Genomic DNA, 16,398 nt, shown 5'->3' on the forward strand with positions numbered 1-16,398 from the left:
GATGTTTGAGTAGTCTCCACGTTGAATCAGTAGCAGTGTCCTTTTATTTTTTTTTCATGGCAATTCCTGCACATCTTCTCTGGTATAGTCAAAATAGTGTTTGAGATAGGTTTGATGCGTGGGTTTTGGTCTTTTGGTTGGAGTTTTTTAATTTGGGTAAGAGTTCGGGGATTTGTTTTGGTTGGTTTTTTTATTATTTTTTATTTTCTTTGGTGATAGCTGGCATTAGGATATTCAGCTTGTAGTTTATTATCACTTACAGAAAGAAGACAGTTGTTTGCCACTGTTCCTAAAGGTAGATCTGCTTGTAGGTTTCCCTGACCTCTTACAGAATGTTTGTTCTTTTCAATAAGGCATGCTCAGATCTCCTTTTCAGCTCTTGTCTTTATCACTGGCTTTGCTCCTGAGGTTGTGGCTCGGTTTATAGATTGCAATCTGATCTCTGAGGGGGGTTGGTTGTCTGATTTCTCTAAGTCTTCATGTTCTATAGTCTTCATGTTTGGCTTCAGGTAAGTCAGGTGTAGTGAGTCAATCTGAAGATACCGGAGGCACAGGTTAATGTGGATAGGCTCAGAGGGAAGGACATGGTTTCTAGGAAGCTAAAAGGCAAATTTTTTTTTTTTAATTGATGCTGTTTGGTAGCATTAGCTGAGCAGGAGTCACCAGGAGGAGGTGGGTTTGTATAGCTTTCTGGGTATCTATGTCATCAATAGAAGAGTGGTGACAAGGTCTTGGTGGGTCTTTGAGCATTTCTTGTTGCTGAACAGTGTTGGTTTCAGCTGGCATTGGCTCAGCTTGGAACAAGGAGAAAAGTTCTACAACCCAGAACTGATGTTGTAGGGAATCATGAAGTTGAGGCTTGCTGGCTGAAATACACTTTGAAGTAATAACATGAACCAGAAGGTATGGTGCAATAGGTGGGGGACTTCAAGGAAGAGAAATTGCCAGCTGCCAGTGTGCTCTAACTTGAACCAAATGGAAATACTAGAGTAATATTGCCAGGCCATTACCTATTGCTTTATTACGTCAGTGTGTTGGCAGCTGTTGTACCCCAAGAAATAGGCCAGGGAAAAGTATACAGACTTGGAGAATGAGGAGTATGTGAGTGGGGCAGCAGAGGTGGAAAAATGAATTATTTTCAATTTTTTCCTTCTCTCTTCTAAAGAAAAGGATATGGCCAGTGTTTTAGAAACAGATTTTTGCTCTAGTATCAACAACTTCCTATGGACTTTTTATTTTTTAAAAAATTTCACTTTTATTTCATTTTTATTCTTTTTTTTTTTTCCCTTTCCCTTTTAATACATACATGCACACACCCGACTTGGATGTTTCATCTTCAGTTTTGGTAAAGTAATTCCCCCAACTCTTAGCATACATTTTTCAATGCTGTATCTGAATATAAGGGACTAGAAGCAAGCTTGGGTTTTTGTTTAAAAGGAAGTCTGTGTCCTACTTTCATCTGGTATCTTACTCTGAGCTTTTTCAAGCTCAATACTGTACATACTTCTGGTACACACTGGCATTGCTTTTTAAAGGGTTATTGACCCTTCGAATGAAAATACAATTAAATATTCCATGATGCTACCATAAGATCTCAAGTTTTTTGTTCTACTCCATGTTATTTTTCAGGTATGGTGTAAAAACAAGTTAGCAGATCTTCTGCACCTGTCTACTTTCTAAAGAGTCATAATTAATTAATCACATGGTTTATTCATATCATATTTGAAAGAAAACTTTTAGCCTGTCTTCCAGTGTTGTAAGAAATCTCAATGGATACTTTAAAAGTGTCAGATTTTCTGCATGCAAAGCCATGCAGTACTTTTCAGCCTCACTGAACTGAACAGAGACAGACCAGGTGCTTTGAGAGCCTTTCATGACACAAATTTAATCCTGTAGCCTCAGAAGGTCTGGATAAATGTCCATCATTTATGTGCTTAACTGAGAGAGACCTCTGAACCTTTGCGTACTGCCTTCACCCTTTCTTATAATATGAAAATGATCTACCAACATAAATACTTTTCTTTCTGTTCACTAAAACATTCTTCAAATACATGAAGTCCACACTGCATAGCAGTAACCTTTAGCTGGGCTAAATATACTCCTGCTCAAAAACTGAATTTAATTGGAGTATTTTCTTGGGACTTTAAGTACATGTTCTGTGTCCTTTAACAGCCTAAATGTGTCAGACTTTTCCCTGTGTCATCAGTTGCTCAGTGTATGTGTGCAGGCTTCACTAGGTCAAAAAGCTGCCGGGAAAAGCTGACAGTGCTTGTACCACTGTGGCCACTCAGCACAGCAGTGTTAGAGGGCTTCTCCCCACAGATCAGATTATTGCATGGATTTGGATTAGCAAATTGCTCTAGCTATAATTTGACACAAGCACAGCAGTGTGGGGGATCAGAGGCTGGTACCTTGTCTTCAATCACTTGTGTAGGGCTTCTGCTCAGGCTGTGAAATGAAACACTGAGGATGGACAAGGAAGGACTAAGAACCTGCAAGGCATAATCTAATGAAACAAATGGTTTGGTTCCAATCTCGTGCACTGTGCTACATCTGTATTTGTCAGGGCTCTGAGCACTGTTCCATGTAATCGCTTTCCAGTTCATCCTGAGCCAGCATGCTTACAAAAAACAGATGTGTCCGTGGGCTGACAACTCGTGAGAAAAGGTACAGAAATGAAATGACATTTAGGAAAGGGAGGCACCCACAGTTCAGATGGAGTGTGGTGTGGCCAGAGGTGTTGATTAAGATGAATGGTCTCTGGTGGCAGGATGGTTCCTGGAACCTCCATCATTTTGCTGCCCTAGTAAGCAAGCAGCACATCATGTCAGTGGTGTTCTCTCCTCACAAAGTCACTTCCATTTGATGCTGCTGGTGTCTGTGGCTGCTGTTATTTTTAAATAGTTATTTCTTTCTCTTGCAGATGAGCCGTGTGGCCTGGACTGAGGTCAAACAGAATCATGTTTATGGCTGTTATGAGGGAAGCACTGGTACAGGGGGAATCTGGATCAGATTCTTAGGAAAACTACAGACTCCCCCTGTGAGATTATGGGAGTTGCTGTCTTCTTTTCCTCATTTGTTCAATATCTGCAGTGAGCCTAGCACCACCTGCTTTTTACCCCCCTCCTCCCTTCATCATCTTCAGGGGCTGCTCCTTCCTTATATCTGCTGGCATATTCTGTCTCTCCAAACTCAGTTCCTTCATACTCAAAATAATAGACTTTCTGACTAGGATCATTCTAGTGGTGCTAGAATAAACAGAGCTTCTAGACCAGCTCTGCTGGGAGACATGAGGGGCTAGTAACTTTTGGCAGTGGAGTGAGGAAAATTTACAAACAACTTGAATTGACACTGCTCACCTCCTGCACAGCTGCAGCCAGAATGGTGTATGTGGCCTAATCTAGGAGAGTCTCTCTGCTTTGAAAAGTGAACAGTCGAGGTTAGCAGAGATGAGAAAAAGTATATCATCAGGGAGATGTAGTTGTGTGGAAAGAAGCAATTCATTATAGCAGAAAGGAAGTCAAAATGGTCTCCTCTTTCTCCTGTGCAAGATAGCAAAGGCTGGGCATTCCTTACTCCTTGCTCAGTGTACTGTAGGAATTAAGCTGCTATTCTAATTACAAAGGATTTATCCAGTAACTCTGTTTGCACTATTTGCTATATATGTGAGCCCTCTTATTTACACCATTAGACAGTCCAGCTTTTTCGCCTTACTGTACACTTTTCAGTTCTCTGAGACAGCCATCATCCCTGTGCATCTTTCCTGTGCACATGCCTGATTGTTGCTGGGAGACATAGAGCTTGTCCTAAAGCTTTAGAAGATGCTGCAAATAAAATGGACTGTCAGATCCAAGGGGAAACTTTTGCAAATTAAACCACCTTAGTGTATATCCTTTATTCCATGCTTGAGAAGGAGAACATCTAATTCTATGCCATCCATCTCAACCAGTGTGATCTTACTACATTCACTGCACAGGGTGGGTCTATCTGATCCATCATTAGTATGCTACTCCATATAATTTATGTTTATCTCCTTATACTGTGATTAGCTTTATTTCCCAATAAAAAGTAAATAGATTCACTGGTTGCTACATTTTCAGTTATTTTTCATCAAGATTAGGTAACGCAATGCTAAAATGGTTATTCATTTATTATGTTTACTTTCTAATAGTGCATCTATTAAAGGCAAATACACAACCATTAGTATGTAAATTTAACTTGGATGTCTGAACAAACGACGTATAGCCTGAACTGTGATTTATTGTCTAATTAGTTTTACCATAATTGAAGATATATAATGTGTGTGTATGCATGTGGAGGTACAACAGAGAGTAGATAGATGATGGTGTAACATAAACATTTTATTAGCATGACTTTGGGAAGGTTGAAATTCTAAGAGTGACTTACGTAGATCATCTTAAATGAATGTCAATAAAACCTTACAGTGCTGTACATCATCTCAGGTTTGTCTTTATGCTCTACAGAGCATCTTGAAACTCTCTTTTTAGTGTTGGATATGCATGGAAAGCAAGCAAAAACACCTTCTTCATTGTGGAGGTGCTGCACAGAGCTGCACAATTGGATTAAAAATCACTTGATCATCTTCTCATCAGGATGTTCTATCTTGTGCCATTTGTTGGTAGTGCTGGTATTGAAGCTCTGGGAACCTGAGCCCTCTGGCCCCAGCCAGGCAAAGTACTGAAGCACTTGCTGAGCTTTAAACTTGCGAGTAGTACTGTTTAAATCAATGGGGTAGTCCTGTGCTCCATCAAACATAACCTAAATGCCTAAATACTTTCAGGTCAGAGAACTCCATGCTTTCTGGGGTCCAGCTGAGAGTGATCAGCACCTTGCAGGGCTGAAGCGGTGGAAACTTTCAAAATGGCTCTTATAAGCAAGAAGAGTTTAATCTGACAAAACCACAAACCTCAGTGTTTTTGTTCTAAGCCATTTTTATTGATCAACACTTGGGTAAAGAAAGTCAACATGCAAACATCTGGAGAGTAAATAGGACTTAAATTCCCATTCTCATCTAAAGAAAATTGGCTGAAAACACAGTAAGGAAAGAAGGAAATAGGGGTTCAGAAAGAGGAGGCAGGATGGACAGCCACACAAAATTGAATACAAGAAAAAACAAACCACTGATATAAGACAAAGTGAGAGGAAGGTAGAAAAGTGCTGTACCTCGGGCATTGGGACAATATGAAAAATTCTGGTTTAAAGTTAAGTTTAAGCAAGTTGTGGAGGGTGGGGTGAAAAGGGGAGAAGACACAGAAAAGGAGAGTAGGTTTGAGGGGAAAAAACCCTCTTGAGATTGATGCAAAGTCTTTTTCTAGATAATCAGAAAATCTTCCTGAGTTTTGTACTGAACGCATCTACTCTTGATCTCCTTTTGAAAGATCTAAAAGTATGAGTGACCCCAAAAATTATGACATCCACAAGACATCAAAGCAGTTTTGTACTTTAAAGTGTTATCATCAGTTTCGAGATGAGTGTGGGGGACTTCAAATTTTGGTTCTGGATTTGTGAAACATTTAGTGTGTCAGAACCCAGGCCCATGAGTAAGGTTGCACTGAGATGATATTCACAGAATCACAGAATATCCTGAGCTGGAAGGGACCTACCAGAATCATTGAAGTCCAACTCCTGGCTCTGCACAGGATCACCGCATGAGTCACACCAGGTACCTGAGTGCATATTACTCTCAGTAAAAACAGCTACTGAGAAGGGGTGCAGTTTCCAGCAAACTAGCTGCTGCCCTTTGAGCTAATACCAGTGATGCAGGTTTTCTTGCATACCCTGTTTCCATTCCTCCCACCCACTACAATCTAATCTCACTGATAGCCTCCCATTGAACGTGAACAAATCAGCAGTAGTTTAATTCCTTTCTGCTTGTACTTTTCTAAGTAAATAAAATGAATAAATAAAAAATGTCAATAACCCTTTGTGCTTAGATTAGTTAGTGATATTTATCTTATGTACAATCTCCATCTGTTGTCTGCTGGAGTACCAAAGGGTAAATCCACAGCATACATTTAGCAGCCACCTTGATAATAGTTGGATGTACAGAGAAGCCTATGATATTCGTTAGCAAACATTGCAGTCTTCCTCTCTTTCACCTGGGTTCCTTGAAAATACTGAAAATATTTCTATATTGTTTTCACAGTCTTAGAATATTTGACAGCTCTCATGTTCACCTCTGTTAACTTACCTCATCTCAGTAGTAGATTTGGTCTAGGTGGTGGTGAGTTTAAGGCAAAATAACTGGTTTGAGCTGCTCTTTCTGGATGTTAGGAACTTTCTGCTTTGTTTTCTGCTTTGTTCCAACTGACCCAGTTGGAATTTGTAGAGTGGATGGAGTATATGTGTATATGTAAATATATGTACAAAGAGCAAAAATATTTCATCCTTACTTTCAGTTGTCTATGCTAACACACACTTTAGTCAGCAAAAGAATTTTTATGACATAGCAGATAATTCTAAAACCTAGATGTAATTATGTATTTCCTTGAATTTTCAGTTATATGGGAGGTCCAGGGCTTTACTAACAAACCAAACAAATGTCATGAAGGTTTTTGAAAGCTAGCAATGTGAAATACTGATGTGTCCACCTGGAAGATATCCTCCGTTTTGATTGCAGATGCAGAGACACAGCAGTTGAAACTTTGTTTAAAGGATTTTTGTGATTTTGTGACTGCTCTCCACCAGTTGTTCCCATAGCCTTGTTTCTCATATTATCAGGATGAGAAGCATAATTTTTTTTTTCTTTCCCATGTACCCATGTTCCCATATACTGTTTTGCTTTGCCGTTCCAGATGTACCACAGAAGCTACTTTTGTGGCTACACTGTGAGGTGACTCAGGCACCCTTTGTCGTCTGCGGTTCCTAAAAGCCGTATCAGAGCCCTGATCCACTTCTCAGTGTTGCTTCATGCCTTAGCACTTTTGTTTTTGGAGGCAGCATAAAGGTTGAGGGATGAATAAAGAGAGTACATGGTATACCCAGAAGGTATGTCATCAATACAAGTGAAAGACATTTCTAACAATCGAGAACAGACCATCAGAGACTTCCTTCCAATTTGTTTTTTAAAGAAAAAGAAGCTACTATAGCCTTGACTGCATTTTGAGCTCACTTCAATATGATGTATATAAAAAATGAATTTCCAGTTATGAATGCTGCTGCACTGTACAGTTTCTGTCAGTAGAATCATTTTACTGCTGATGTCTTTTTTTTTGTGGGCAAAAGCCAATGCAACGCAGTCAAAGTACACCTGATACTATCTAAATGATTACTTAGCAAAAACTGCAATAAACTTCAAAAAGCATGTGTTACTGTGGTTTGCTCTGATCTCTAAACCTCATATATTTGCAATTTGACTGGTTGAGGCTCTTTGAAACAAATAGCTCAGAAATGAGTAACTCCGCTGCTGAATGTATCAACCAATCTTTGTTGCATCCCAAATGATGTAGTATAATGGTGATACGTAGTGCTTAAATAAGCCATGGAGCAATTTCCAGCAGTGATATATGTGCTGAAACCTGCATTAAATTAGTATTAGGTGAAGGAGGAAACCTGGAAATCTAAAATAACAATAGATTTCGTATTGGTTATGTGAAGCTAGAACCAGCTGCTGGTGGTCTTGGCAGGAATCCATAGATGTTCAGAGCTTTCAGTCTTACTGTCTACAAAAGTATGTAGCTGGTAAGGTAGGTAACCCTTACACACTTGTCAGTATTTTTTCAATATTGGTTTGATTACATTGTGAATATTAGAATTCTGATTTGGAGGATGGCACAGTAACAATTTTGACTTTAGCCTTTGGCCTTGACCTGAGAACTGACTCAATTTTCCCTACTCAATAATTCTGTTTTCCATGCTGTTTACAGTTGTAGTTGTCTTATGCCTCCTGCCTCAGCATGTCTTCTCCAAACTGCCCTAGGGTGGAAAGTTCTTCAGGACAGGAGTTATTGTTCTGTGCTCTCTCTGCCTACTGGGGCCCTGGTTTCTGGCTGGCAGTCCTAGGTAATTATCACAGTCTGAATATCTGCATGCCTTTAGCAGGGTTTAATACATCTTTGTGAGTATATGTTACGCATTTGATGTAAGAATAAACTTCTGTTTAAGATGTGCCTAAGCACACACTATGCAAGTATGTGTCTTCAAAGGTACAGACGTGTGTTGTTATGCACACACAACCACAGAAATACAAAGGGAAAAGCAAACAAACAAAAGAGATGTCAAACCCAGTAGGAAACAAGCTCTAATTCTTTTTTCCAGTGCTGGATAAAAAGATGGGGTTTGTCGTACATGGTTTACTTGATAGCTCTTTTAACATTTGTGCCAGTGTTTTACACGCAAAAGATACACCTTGCAAAGAGCTTTTGATAAAGTGATCTTTAAAATCGTGCCTAAACCCCCACAGTCATCTTCTGCAGCATGATTAGACATTGCAGCTCAGCTGTGCAGTGTCCCTGGGAAATGAGGGCTGGGGAGAACAATCTGTGTGTGTGTGTGTGTGTGTGTGTGTGTGTATGCATGAACAGGAGCACCTTTTGAAGTACATGTGTTAATAAAAAACCCCTGATTTTCAGCTACCCTTCTCTGATCAGAATATGAATTAGGCTACAGAGAATAGCCAAACGACAGAAGGCACAGTTGGGAAGAACCGTATTATTCTTATCATACCCGTCCTCAATTTCTGTCATCTTGTTAGTGTGAGAGACACATGAACCATAGCAGTGACAGCCTAAAACAAAATGTGACAAGTAAGTAACGCTTTGGGGTGCATATGCTGCAGAGGATTTGGTTTTGCAATCTTACAGAAATTAATCATGGGAAAAAGTCCCCTCTTTTGAGGATTGCTTATATCTTTCTCCTGCTGCACATGTGTTAAATCCAATTTGCATAATTGTTCCCACATGTAACCTGTTCTCCTAAATCAGCAATAGTGAACCCATTTTCTGATTCTTGTAAAATAAAGAAAGGCATTAAAGAAATACCTGTTCTGCATCAGGATTCTGCTTGTAGAGATTTAAATGTTCTTTATATTTTGTCATTGCATACTAAAATGCTTAGTGTACTTTTTGTGCTATTTGTGCTTGGTCTGTTCTCAGCTTATGGATTCTCTGTAGTTTTCCAAGTGTTGTTACTCTTTAACAAGAGTGTATAGCTTTAGGAACTCTCAGGGTCTGCCTGAGGGGAAAAATTGAAGGCTTTTCTACCTCTTCTGAGTATTGGACAAGTAAGTAGAGTCTTTTATTTCTGTTTCTCTCTAACTTACCTACTCTTCTTTAAAGTTAGATACTGTTTTTAGCTTGTTACACTACCTTGGTGTTTTATGATTGATTTTGAACCTTAGAGGTTGTGATTTTGTATGAATTCAGTACTTAAGTAGAGAAAAAAGTGAAGTTGGCTACTCTGGAAACTAAAACACTGGATTTTACCCAGAGTCATAGAATCATAGAATCTTTAAGGTTGGAGAAGACCTCAAAGATCATCAAGATCGCCATTATCCTAGCACCACCATTTTCACCACTAGGCCATGTCCCCAAATGCCACATTCACACACCTTTTGAATGCTTCCAGGGATAGTGATGGCAGTGATTCCACCACATCCCTAGGTAGTCTTTTCCAATGCCACTTGGGCAATTTTCCAAAGTCAGGAAGGAAACAGAGCTATTGCACTGGCAATGGAAATCATGTTTCAAAAACACCAGTAACCTGCTCAGGTAAATTGCTGTACATGGCAATTGGGATCTTTTAATTTCGTAGAAGCATAGATTTTTAGATGCAGTATTTACAGTAGTATTTCCCAGACGGTGCAAATTAAGTCATGAGTCTAGAAGTGTAGAAAAACGAGGACATACTTTTGTAGCATAACAATGTCCAGAGCATTATATCTGAAGGTATATCTGGCCATATATCATTGCTGTTGTTTTGGAAATCTCTATGCTTTTTAAGAAGGAGAGAGAAAAAAAAGAAGTACAGCTTGTTAAGTGGGATGAAGGACTTTTTCAGGTGTTGTATGGGCCTGTAGGATTTGTGATGCCAGTTTATTTTGGTGTAAGTCATATTCAAATGTTCTAGAGTTTCTGCAATTTAAACAATAACTCTCTGGAATGGTGAATATAATGAGCAGAATAGGAAATACAATCAACAGTGCTTTATATGAGGTTTTTCATCTAAGCTGAAATAAAATATTGGGTGCACTTTGTTTCCATTGTTATGCTATGTATTTGGAAGAAATACATCTTCATATTGCTGCAGTCTCTTCCCAAATACTTGCATTCTTTATTTAGATATAACTCTTTTATATGAATTGTTGATGGGTGCCATATTTTACCCCACTGAGCTATTTATCTCAGCGTTATTATTAAGCATAATGAAAAACCATACAAACCAAAACACTTGAAAGGAGGAAACCTGAATTCTGAGTATGGCAAACACGGAATGCCTGCAGCAACCAATGCTTTTTGTATGAATTGCAGGTGCTCAGCACTGCTGAAGAGGAAATTCTTAGTATCTGCTGAGAAATTTGGTTTCTACTGATTTATACCAGTTTATTTCCTGTTCCTTGCAGACATGTAGATACCTATTAGAGGGTTGTAGGACTGATGCATACAGTCTTTATTTGTTGATGGTTTGTTTTCTGAGGTCTGTGTCTTCTCTGTCCTTTTTGCCACTGCTACAAAAAACCTAATAGAGTGATTTTGCCTGTGGGGTGGGATATTTTGGTAGGAAGGACAGACAGAATATGGACAGCCTGTGCAAAAGGCAGTCAAAAGTATTAATTATTAAGTTTGATGTGAGAATCCACTTTACCATTTTGGTAATTCCAACTCACTGGATTCCTTCCCCAGGATGTAGGCTTGCTCATTTTCTATAGACGACACCACAACATAATGAGGATTGTCCCATCTGTTTCACTTTGTGTCACATCAGTTCTGTGGCAGCAATTGCTCAAATGGAAAAGTGATAACTGAAAAAGCATTTCCTGGTTTTTGGTTTTTCTGCAGTGATATATCTGTGATTGAAATGGGAGAAGATTAATTATCACCATGAAACCCACTAGCTCAGTAGGCCATCAGGTGGGAGGTTGGGAAAGATGCATGAGGAAAAAGCATATTTCTCCACAGTAGACATTGAGCTGCTGTAGGAAAATGTCAGGCTAATCTCTTCTTCATCCTGATACTTTCAAAAGGGGTTTGTAAGAAGCTGAAATGGGTGAGTGAGTAGTAGAGAGACATCACTTTTGGTGATCCTCCCTGTGAGTCCTATTCTGTTCTATGGAAATGAGAAAACACTTTTGCTGCGTTAAGTATGGAGAATGGAGTCCAGCACTGGTATTTAGGAATAATTTGTATTTATCTTTTGGTGGTTTTTATAATCAGATCACAAGAGGCAAGGCATATTCAAAAACCCAAGTGAATAGGTGTCTGAAAATCTCTCTGCTGTGTACACTGCAACATACCCGCTTTTAATAGGATTAGGTCAATCCTTTCTTATTTTGTGTCCCTTCCTGATTTTTTTTTCAATTCCTTACTAATCATATAAAAATAACCTTTTCAGTGGCAGTAGAAGTGATCCTTTTGTGTCTGGAAAGCTTCTCATAAACCATGCATTGTTTGTCAGGGTTTTGACCACAGATCAGTTTAGAATACATATTTGCGTTTAGAGAAGCGTATTGTGACTTTAAACTTTGTCATGGGTTTGCCCCCAGCCTCCTCTGGGGCTGAAAATGGTTTTCTCCAGGTGGATTTCTGGAGAAAAAGCCAATCAAAAGTTTTAGTAACGCCTTTGCCAATTACATATTTAAGAAATCGGAAGAGAAGGTTGTTGCGCAGATGAAATTAGTAGCCATGTAGGAGAGGCAGCAGGCCTCAGGTGGGCCAGGCCCCCTCCTCCCCTGGCCCTGGACCAGGTGTGGCACTGAAGCCCCCCCCCCCTCCTGTAACAGAGTAGAGAAAAAAAACTTTAGAGAAGGACTGCCTGAACAAGAAATACTGCATTTTTCATGTCAAATTTAAATGTGCTTGACCTCAAAATAAAGTTGTTGCATTTTAAAATAATGTATGTAAGAACACAGTGTCCCTTTTGCTGGGACCACAAAGGCTTACTAACTAGCATTACTTTTGGATGAACAGGTATAAAGGCAAGCTTTCTACTCACTGACACTGCTGCAGCACCAGTCCTGCTGTGCGTTCTTCCTAGTGCTTGGAAAAGGTGGAACAGCTTATGAAAGAAGTTTAATTCCTTCATTGGCTGTTACCCATCTTAATTTTTTCAGTGTCATAGTAGATATTGTCTTTCCTTTGTCAAGCAGGCTCTTGCATAATAAGCTGTAACTTTTAGTGTTCAAGAAAGGTTTTACTTGTTCCTGTGCATGTGTGTGCATTTGTGATGAGACTTCGGGGGGCTTTCCTGATCAAAGGTGCTTGATTAACATTGGAAAAAGTGACTAAATGAGATAATGTGAAGAGCTACCTGATGACTACTTAGGCAGAATATAAATAACTAAACTCTTCCTTGTTGTGGACCTTGAGGAAACCTGGAATGTGGCTCAAGAGAGAAAGTCTTATCTTCAACAAGACCCTGTAATGGTGTAGCTTATGTGGGAAGGGAACAGAGCTCACATGTGGCATGCACTGCACAGCAGAGAGGAACCTGGTCCTCAGATTTGGCCAGGCAGCAGCTGTGTCATCTCACACTGAGTGCTGAGACTTAGCTAGAAAGTCAAGTCTGGGCCCCACAGCACCTCCCTGCTCAACCTGGGTGTAGAAGCATGGAAAGGGTTAGGTTGGAAGGGACCACAGTGGTCATTTGGTCCAACCTCCCTGCTGAAGCAGGGTCATCCTAGAGCACATTGTACAGGATTGTGTCTAGATTGTTCTTGAATATCTCCAGTGAGGGAGACTCCAAAACCTGTTGCAGTGCATAGTCTCCCACACAGTAAAGAAGTTTTTCTTTATATTCAGGTGGAACTTCCTGTGCATTGGTTTCTGCCTGTTTCCCCTTGTTTTATTGCTTAGCACCACCAAGAAGACCCTTGTTCCATCCTCTTGAGACTCCCTCCCTCAGATGCTTCTATACATGGATGAGGTTCCCTCTCAGTTGTCTCTTCTTGAGACTGAACAGGCCCAACTCTCTCAGCCTTTCCTTATAAGACAGATGCTTCTGTCCTCAAATCATCTTCGTATCCTGATGCTGGATCTGCTCTAGGAGCTTCTTGTCTCTCTTGTACTAAGGAGCCTAGAACTGGACACAGCACTCCAAATGTGGTCTCATCAGGACTGGCTGTAGGGGCAGGACCACCTCTCTTCTAGCAATGTTCTTCCTAATGCACCCTAAGATACCACTGGCCACCTTGGCCACAGGGTCACACTGGCTCGGGGCCAGCTTGTTGACCCCCAGGTCCTTCTTCACAGAGCTGCTTTCCAGCAGGTCAGTCCCCAACCTGTCCTGGTACAAGGGGTTATTCTTCCTCAGGTGCAGAACCCTGCATTTGCTTTTATTGAATTTCAGAAGGTTCTTCTCTGCCCATCTCTCCAACCTGTCAAGGTCCCCCTGAAGGGCTGCACAGCACTCTGGAGTATTGGCCACTCATCCCAGCTTTGTGTCATCAGTGAACTTGTTGGGGAGGCATCTATTTCCTCATCCAAGTCATTGATGGATAAGTTAAACAATACTGGGCCCAGTATTGAACCTTGGGGGATACCATTAGTGACAGACCTCCAACTAGACCCTCTACCAGTGATTATGACCCTCAGGAATGTGCTGTTGAGCCAGTTCTCAATCCACCTCACTGTCCACTCATCCAGTCCACACTTCCTAAGTTTGCCTATGAGGATGTCATGAGAGACATTGTCAAAACCTTACTAAATTTAAGGTAGATAATATCCACTTCTCTCCCCTCATCCATCCTGGTAGTTATTTCGTTGTAGACAGAAACCATGCTGACTAGCCCTGATGACCTTCTTGGCCTCCTTATGGATAAAGATTGTCTCCAGAGTGTGGTGCTCCATCAGCTTTCCAGGTATTGAGGTGAGGCTGACTGGCTGGTAGTTCCCTGGGTCCTCCTTCTTGCCATTTTTGAAGAAAGCAAATGACATGAGGGTGTCCAGTTTGCCTAGATGTTCTCTAACCCAATCCTTCTTGACCGAGGGAAAGTCTTCCTTTCAAGATTCCTTTACCCTTGTCTCCTAGGTTCAAAGATCCCTGAGGACTGCTTCTTGTCAGTGAAGGCTTTCAGTAACTCTGCCTTTTCTATGTCTCCCTATTACCAGGAAACAAATATTTCACCATTGACAACAGTTTAATTTACCATGTTTCTTGAAAACCTTGTTTTCATTATCATATTTTCTACAAGGTACTTCCCATTTTTCCATAATTCCGTGATTGTTTTTCCTCATGGATGAAGGAGGTAAAGCCAAAGAGAGTTCTTTGCCTAGATGACGAACAGCAATGACTTGTAACCCAATGCTGTTTTAATTGTGCAGGCTGCTGCTGCTGACAAACAGGTTGGTCTTTCTGCCAAATGTATGATTTTCTTCAAGTTATTGATCTCTAGACTGGAGTCTGACATCCCTCCCCCTTTTTCACCCTTATAAAGGTCTGTGAACTGCACTAGTTGAACTGGGAACTGGGACATTATTTGATTGATTTGGGTGTGTGTTGGCAAGTCCAGTCAGCTTCAGTGTCTGTAGGCAAATGCTCCTTGTGGCTGGTGGCAGCTTTTTCTTCAGTTCTCAACTTAAACAGGAGCAGTGTCAGAACCAGGACTCCTAAACACAGCTTAGAAATCAAACATTTATGTCAACCATGACAAATTAAAACCTTTAGGAATAGAAAGAAACCAGGCTACTTAGAAAGTAAAAAAGGAGGAAAAAGGGAACAGCTGTGGGAATGTTTGGGCAATACTTTCCTTTCTCCCAGCTCTGAAGCCTGTAAAAGACTTGATTGCGTAATACTGCTGCCAAACCTAAGAGAAGTTGTATCTAAGTTGATTTACACCCAGTTCTCTTCAGTAGTTCGACATCTTTATGCTGTCCTTCATACTTGTTTTAAGATGAGAAATCACTTAAAAAAGGGAGGTTTAATAGTCTTGTCATTACGAGAATGCCATGAAAAAAGCAATTTTCTTAAAGGGACAAGACCTGTTATGCCATGCCTAACCATCCAGCTCAAGAATGCTGTCTCCCATGATGGCAAACAGCAAGTGCTAGAACAGTGAAGCAGGTATGAAAACAATGTGTTTTACTGATCCTACTTGAAGCCTTGATAGAGCTGCTGAACCAAAAATGCAGTTGGATCGCTCTGTTTGGCAGTGACTAGAGGGTCTGTCCACCATGATTTTGTTTAGTCCTTTTTGTTTCCATGTAACAGGTGCTCAGTTATAGACTGCACACTGTGGGAGAAAAATGCACCCTTAGTTCATGTGAAACCTGATGCATCCTTTGCTCTGTCTCTTTTCCTCTTGCTTCTGTGAGAAATAGTGAAGCACGTTTGCCTTTCCAGACCAAGTGAATTACTGGCTTGAAGTCTTATGGGACAAAGGCACTCACAAGGTTTTCAAACCAAGGACAGAGCATTCTCGTCCATGTACAAAGAAAACCTCTTCCACTCCACATGGTTGATGCACAAGCAGAGTACCTGAAATTCATGGAGCTCTTGATGTTCTCATGAACACATGGTATTCCCCATACCTGTATTTGAGCTTTTCAAAGCTAAGAATTCTGTTGAGAGGAGCAGACTGCTCTCCAAAAAGGGCTGATAATACTTCTGTGTTCATTCCCTTAGAAGCTCCGAGCATCACTGGAGGCTAAAATGCTTCTGCTATTCCCTGCAGAAGGACAGAGCAGTGCATCAATCCCAGAATAGTCCATTTGCTTTAGTTTTAAGAGCTTAATCCCAGAACATATTTTTATACTTGCTTATCAGACTTTACGGAAGTTCTCTGTTGAAATTTCTTCACTTCCTCCTTTGAAGATGTGTGTGTGTCTTTACACATAAAAATGTATATGTGTGTGTGTATTCATGTATGAATATATAGAACTTACTATATATAACTGAGAAAAAAATTGATTTGCTGAAGGGAGGGAGAGAAAACTTATAATAATGGGGAACATTGTAACTGTGAATTTTAAGCCATGACCGCCAAGAAATTCAAAATTATGTTCCCTGCAGCAACTGTAATTTGTCTACACTGGCCATAAATATGGAAGCGTAAATCTAAAAGCTTACACACTAATACAGGAAACTTCATTATGTGCAAGGAGGATAAGTTACAGTTATAAATTTGCAAATTTGAATTTCATGCCTGTTACGTGTTTAAATTTCCTATAATAACACTGAATTAATGTAGTTCCACCATGGAATATATTAAGAAAGGCATATTACAGG

General features: G+C 40.2%; 1 protein-coding gene across 5 annotated transcripts in view; it reads left to right on the forward strand.

Annotated features, from left to right (window-relative positions):
- FARS2 (phenylalanyl-tRNA synthetase 2, mitochondrial) overlaps positions 1-16,398 on the forward strand; it is a 236,499-nt gene that overhangs the window by 139,880 nt on the left and 80,221 nt on the right. The window lies entirely within an intron of this gene.

The sequence above is a fragment of the Myiozetetes cayanensis genome, unplaced genomic scaffold (genome assembly GCF_022539395.1).
Source record: "Myiozetetes cayanensis isolate MyiCay16 unplaced genomic scaffold, myiCay2020 scf1, whole genome shotgun sequence".
NCBI classification, from domain to species: domain Eukaryota; kingdom Metazoa; phylum Chordata; class Aves; order Passeriformes; family Tyrannidae; genus Myiozetetes; species Myiozetetes cayanensis.